The sequence below is a fragment of the Corvus kubaryi genome, unplaced genomic scaffold (genome assembly GCF_017639235.1).
Source record: "Corvus kubaryi isolate FWS band 111438036 unplaced genomic scaffold, C.kubaryi_AGA036_p1.0 136, whole genome shotgun sequence".
In the NCBI taxonomy this organism is placed as follows: domain Eukaryota; kingdom Metazoa; phylum Chordata; class Aves; order Passeriformes; family Corvidae; genus Corvus; species Corvus kubaryi.
In genome coordinates, this window is record NW_024580670.1 from 1622587 (window position 1) to 1628632 (window position 6046).

General features: G+C 52.4%; 1 protein-coding gene across 1 annotated transcript in view; it reads right to left on the reverse strand.

Annotated features, from left to right (window-relative positions):
- The window catches only part of ITPR1 (inositol 1,4,5-trisphosphate receptor type 1), a 160363-nt gene extending 157920 nt beyond the window's left edge, over positions 1-2443 (reverse strand). Inside the window, exon 1 of the mRNA XM_042013414.1 lies at positions 2321-2443. The gene's annotated coding sequence lies outside the window, so the exon portion shown is untranslated. The remainder of the gene's footprint in view (positions 1-2320) is intronic.
- Between the last annotated feature and the right edge of the window lie 3603 nt (positions 2444-6046).

Genomic DNA, 6046 nt, shown 5'->3' on the forward strand with positions numbered 1-6046 from the left:
CAAGCATTCCTTGGACACCTCCAGGGATGGGGACTCCACCACCTCCCTGGGCAGCCCAATCCAATGCCTGACAGCCCTTTCAGTGAAGAATTCCTCCTGAAATTACACTTCCCATTTATAACCAGAGATCACAACTGTCCCTTACACCCCCTCTGTCCTGTTCATCAGTCCCAGGACAGCTCCATTCATCCCAACCTGCAGCTCCACCAACCATCACCAAAGAAACACACCCAATGCTCCCCCCACTCCTGTGCTCTTAACTAAGGCCTCTTCCACCCTCCAACAATGGTGTTCAGGATTAGCACATCTCATAAAAATACACCATTTCCCCGAGCTAAGCTCCACCCCACGATTGCAAAGGCAAACCAAAGTTACTCTTGTTTGTTTACTTCCTAATTTATGAAACCCTGTAAGAGGAAACTATTTTCAAGGCTTAATCAACACTGCAAAACAAGCAGATGGGGGAAAAAACCCTCATCTAAGCAAACACTTTAATCTTGGGGAAATAAGGTATTTTAATAAGAAAAACCCCTATTATTGACAAACAAGAGGCAGCTTAAAGAAAACATTAGAAATAATCAGCTCAGCATCAGCTTGTTTTGAAACACATTGGCACTGTGGTTTTATTTTCACAGTGAATCCTTCTTCTGCTTTAGGCACACTGAGCACTACACCTTCACACCAGTTCGAGCTGCTGGGTCCCACAGTGGTCAACTTTCACGTTTGTTTCACCAAGTGTCCTGCCACACCTGAATTTCTGGCCTGATGGATGCCACCAGCTTTCTCCACTCACTGAACAGCCAGTGCTGGGCAGCCAAGCTCTGCTCCAGCCATGACACCCAGCAATGCTGTTACTGTGTCAGGCACTTACACCAGCAAAACCACCGGGCATTTAGAACCTGGAATACTTGCTGTGTGCGGAAATTGGCATAAATGAAGGTACAGAAAATAAGCCAACAAAAAATCCAGTGCCTGGTAGCCCATTAACTTGGCCACAGAGGAAACACTGAGGGAAAGGAAGGGATATTGGCCTCACATGGCATCCCACACTCACACAGCTGAACCCTGCAAGGAAAACAGCTCCACCATAGGCCTCTGGCCTGGGCTGTGAGTCAGTCAATGCCCTGGCTCAACAGGTCTGGAAGTCCTGGGATACCAGGCAAATTTCCGAGCACAGGAAAAGAACTGCAAAGGCAAATAGTAAACACACTTTAAGAAATAAAACATGCACAGGTACTGATGCTCATTAATAAATAAAACCAACGGCTCCCACACACACTACTCCCCGCACGATTCACGGTCACTAAATCTTCATCAGGCAAAGATCTGGATTGTATTAGCCGCGTTCTCCCTTCCTGATTTGTGAGCAGCAGGACCACAGCCCAATCCATCCGTGGCTGAGCAGGCACAGAACCGCTACACAGCAATAAATTCAACTCAAACCTTTCACCTGTTGAAGTCTTTTTAGACAAACTCCTGGGGGCCAGAGCGGACTCACCTGGGGTAGGGAGGGGAAAGGCCGAGCCAGCCGCAGCTGTTCCCGCTGCATGGAGCCCACTGTCCCCAGCAGCTCCGGGGAAAAGCCCCCGGAGCCCCGCACAGCAACAGGCACAGGGAACCCGTGCCCAGCCGGGGCAGCGCCAGTCCCAAACAACCCGCAGGACTCGAGCGCTCAGCATGAAGACGTAAAGCCGCTCGGGATTATGGCACATCCCACGTACATGGACGGGGAATGCACATGTGCCCCCACCCCTTCCCCCGCTGAAGTCCAGTTATTGTAGTCCAGGAAACAGCCAAATATTTGGCCTGTCAGGCCAGTCACCGGGACCCTCCGAAACATCCACCCACAGCTGCCCGATTTTTGACCATTTAAGAGGAAGATCGCCCATAGCCAAGTCCCCATCGGCGCTCACAAGTGTTTACATAACGCGGAACATCCCTCGCAGCTGAGCCCCGAGTACGGGGGCAAAAACACAGGGAAAGTTGGAGCGGACGCGCAGCTCCGCTGCCGAGCCCGCAGTGGTCCAGGGGACGGGACCCCGGTCCGGCAGCGCTGCGGGACCCGCCGGGACGGCGGAGGGGTCCCTGCCCGGTCCTGGGAGGGCTGCGGCGGCCGGGCATCCCCGCCGAGCAGCGGAATGCATCCCTGCACAGCAGCGGGCTGCATTCCCGGGTATCCCCGCCTAGCAACGGGCTGCATCCCCCGGGCATCCCCGCCCAGCACCAGGCTGCATCCCTCGGGCTGCGGGACAGGGCTGCCCTGGCGGCCACTCACCGCCTTCCTCCCTCCCCAGCCGTGCCCGCTCTCTCCCGGCCGTACCTGGCTGCGGAGGCGCGGGGCGGGTTATGGGCGGCTCGGCAGCCCCATTCCGGCGGCGCTCCCGGTCCCGCTCCCGGAGGCTGCGCCCGCCGCCGGCTCAGCTGCGCGTCCACATGGTCACTGCGCTCCGCGCCCGCCGCCGCGCCTTAAATAACCCATGAGGCACGCTGGGTAACCGAGTCCTGCCGCCGCCGCGCCGCCGCGGGGGGGCGTCCCGCAGGACTACAACTCCCAGCGTGCCCCGCGCGGCGCTTCTGGCAGGGGGCCGCGGAGACCCGCGGGTCCGTGCGGTCGGGGATGGGGGTGAACCCCCGGGTCCGTGCGGTCGGGGATGGGGATGAACCCCCGGAATGGGGACGCGGTTGTGTTTTGGTCCGGGGGGCTCCGCACAGAGCCCTAGAGTGGGCGGGGGGCGAGCGTACAGGGGTACCGGGCACAGAGGCTGCGGGGAAACCAGCCAGGGAGAGTAAACACTGAATAAACACTGAGTAAACCAGGTGTCAGTCCGACTTGGGGAGCGCAGAATGGCCGGGAGGTGACGGCTGAGGTGGGCACCTGCTGGCACAGGTGCTGTCACCTGTGCCGTGACTCAGGTGCGAGCCCTTGGCTGAGCAGGGTCACGGCTGTTCTGCAGGAAACGGCTCCAGACTCTGGAAACAGCGAGTGTCTCTGGGGTTCCTCTTCACTAAAATTATGGCATGGGGGCATCACTAATGCGGCATCACAACTTCAGACAGAATGACCAGCAGCACATATAAAACAGTAATATTTCATTTATTTATTGTATTATGCAATTATTTGTCCTTAAATATTAGCCAAGGTTATTTCCCACAGTTACACCCTAATTTTCCTGCCCTCTGTGGCTGGCTGGCAGCACCCAGAGCCGTGCAGAGGTGGATGCAGTGTTTGCCTGCGGAACAACTGTATCGCTTTAACTGGGATTTAGGTGAAGGAAACACTTCCCTCCGCTCACTCCCACCCACACCCACCTGCTGCCGTGGGTAACACACAGGAATGGTGCCCAGCTCCTTGCTTGTTTTCCTCTCTAAAGCAGCAGGATAAGGCTGATGAATGGGAACAAGCCCAGATTAGCCAGTGTTTCAAATCAACATAACCTCTCCCTGCACTGGTTCTCCATTAAAAATAACTCCAGAGGAGTTGTAGTTGTGGCTCTGGAGCAAGGGTATGCAGAAGCTGAAGCCCGTGACTCAGGAACTGAAGCGAAGGTCAGAGAACAGGGTTTTATGGGTTTCTTACATGGCTGCAATACTACAAACCATTACTCATCAGGAATTTGGCAGAGCAGTGGTGCCTAATATCATTAGATAATCCTAATGAATTCTTGTGTAATCAAATCTAATCTCTGGATGGGTTCAGCAGGCGGAGGCTGTGAGTGGCTGCAGTGGCTCCGAGGCAGTGACAGAAGGGCTGTCACCAGAGCCAGGGGCAGAGCTTTGCCTGCTGAGCACCTTGAGCAGCTCTGCAAACAGCGTGCCTTGAAACGGCTCCAGTACTGAGGGATAACTCTGAGCAGCAGCAGTGGGGGAGAACACGGGAACAGGCTGCCCAGGGAGGGCGTGGAGGCTCCCCCTCTGGAGACATTCCTCTCCCAAACGCCAAATACCAAAGGCCACATTTTCTCTTACGGACTACGTTTATGATTCTGGGTCTTGGTCAATTCTTCAAGGGCTGAGGAGCTTATAGAATCCCAGAATGGTTTGAGTTGCTCCAAACCTGGCCAGTTGTATCCAGCCTCGTCTTGGGCACTTCCAGGAATGGGGCAGGCACAGCTTCTCTCTCTAGGCAACCTGTGCCAGAGCCTCCCCACCTTCCCAGGGAACAATTTCTTCCTAATATCCAATCTAAAGCTATTCTCAGTCAGTTGGAATCCATTCCCCCTTGTCCTGTCATTACATGGACTTGCTACTGATGGCCCCTCACCAACTTTTGGGCCTTCAGCCAAAAATACTGACCAAGCTCTGTGAAGAATGTGCTCGGTTTGGGTGCTGGCAAAGACAAGAGAATCCTGAAAGTTTCCAATGGAGGAAAACGTTTCCATTTGTCTTTAGGAACTTGCTCTGGGATGCTGCTGCAGGCAGCGAGTTCATAGGGTTCCTATAATCTTACAGCTCTAAGAAGAGGTAAATAATTAGGGCAGTGGAAGAGGTCACTTTGGGAAGTACCAGAGCTATTCCCTTAAAGGAACTTTCCCTGACAATGGGAACTACAGCAGGCAGCCCTGAGATGGGAAGAGAGTCCTGTTCACTCAGTAGCAAATGAGGGCTGGGCTTGGAGCCCACACACCCCCAGAGGGTCGAGGGAATGAACTCAAGAATTCAGAGAGGAAGTAGTGAAAAAACACGACGTGGTAGGTATTGCTTCAGCCCTGGGAGCTATAATATGAGAGTTTGGCCCAATTTCACATGCAGTTTCGGTCACAGGAAAACAACTTGTGAGGGATTTTTATTTTTTTTTGCTATTGGAGTACTTTGTTCTTTTTCTCCTTTTCGAACCTTGTTCTGCTCCACTCCTACTTTATTTTTAGCAATTATGGAAATTCAGCATTGATGAAAGACGTTAAAATGAAGCTTGAAGTATTTTATTTGCTTTTTATTTCTATTGTCTCGTTTTATGCTGTCAAATTTGCAGCTAGCCATTGACTTCCCTGGGCTGTTTTGGAAACATTGCACCTCCAGCCTGCAGGGTGGCTTTGCACAGGTTTTGCCTCTGCTGTTGGCTCAGCTGCAGCTCAACAGCCCTGGAAGAAAAACGAGAGCAGAAGATATTCCAGGACTCTGAGGATCAATCTGTCTCCTCTTGCTCGTGGCTGATCTTCACGATGAGGAAGCTGATCCCAAAAGTTCCCTGTCCTTAGGGAGATCTATGCCAGCACTCAGGGATGAAAAGCACTCCTGACAAATGCTAGGAACACCTCAGCCTCTCAGTGAAGTGCTGGAAAGTCTCTCATTCCCATCACATTTTAATAACAGCAAGACCAGAAGTGTGGGGACTCGGTGTGAGGATAGAGAAAAACTAAAGCCTGCATGGCTGAGCACAAACGTGATCCACACCAGGAAAAGTTCTCCAGAGTCCTCAGGATCACACACTGGAAGTTGGATGTTGCTCAGAAGCAAACTGTAATTATTTCATCTGTTCTCTGGGGAGAGTAAGGAATATGAACCCTCCTGATGGAACTACACAAATGGTGCACACAAGAATTCCAGGGAAACGAGCCATGAGAACAAGTGGGCAGGATACACTAGAGAGCTGTCATTGGAAATCAGCTGATTTTCCTGAATTCCGTCATCACGCAGCCAGAATCCCATGGCTTTAATAAGGGGAGGTTATCCTGGCAGACTGTTTTCAGTTCTAGAAGTCTGTAGAATTTGGATGCCTACATTTTGCTCTCACTTCAGTGAATTGTGTTGGGCAAAATTTGGAAGGAGAAAAAAAGTTTTAATGCTCATTTTCATAGACATTCATTCACGGACACAGGGCAAAGATCACCGTGCCAACGCAAAAGGAATATCTCCCTTTTCTGACTCCAAAGCAGCAAGGGTTGCTTGTCTAATTAAGTTTGCACTAATTTGTTTTCCTGCACTCGGATGCTTTTCCAGAGCACATCACGGGGCAAAAGGGAGTCTTGATGGATGACTGGAATTCATCCCTGCGAGGCCTCCCTGCACTGCTGCTTCACACGCAGCGCAACGTCCCAGAGCCAACACA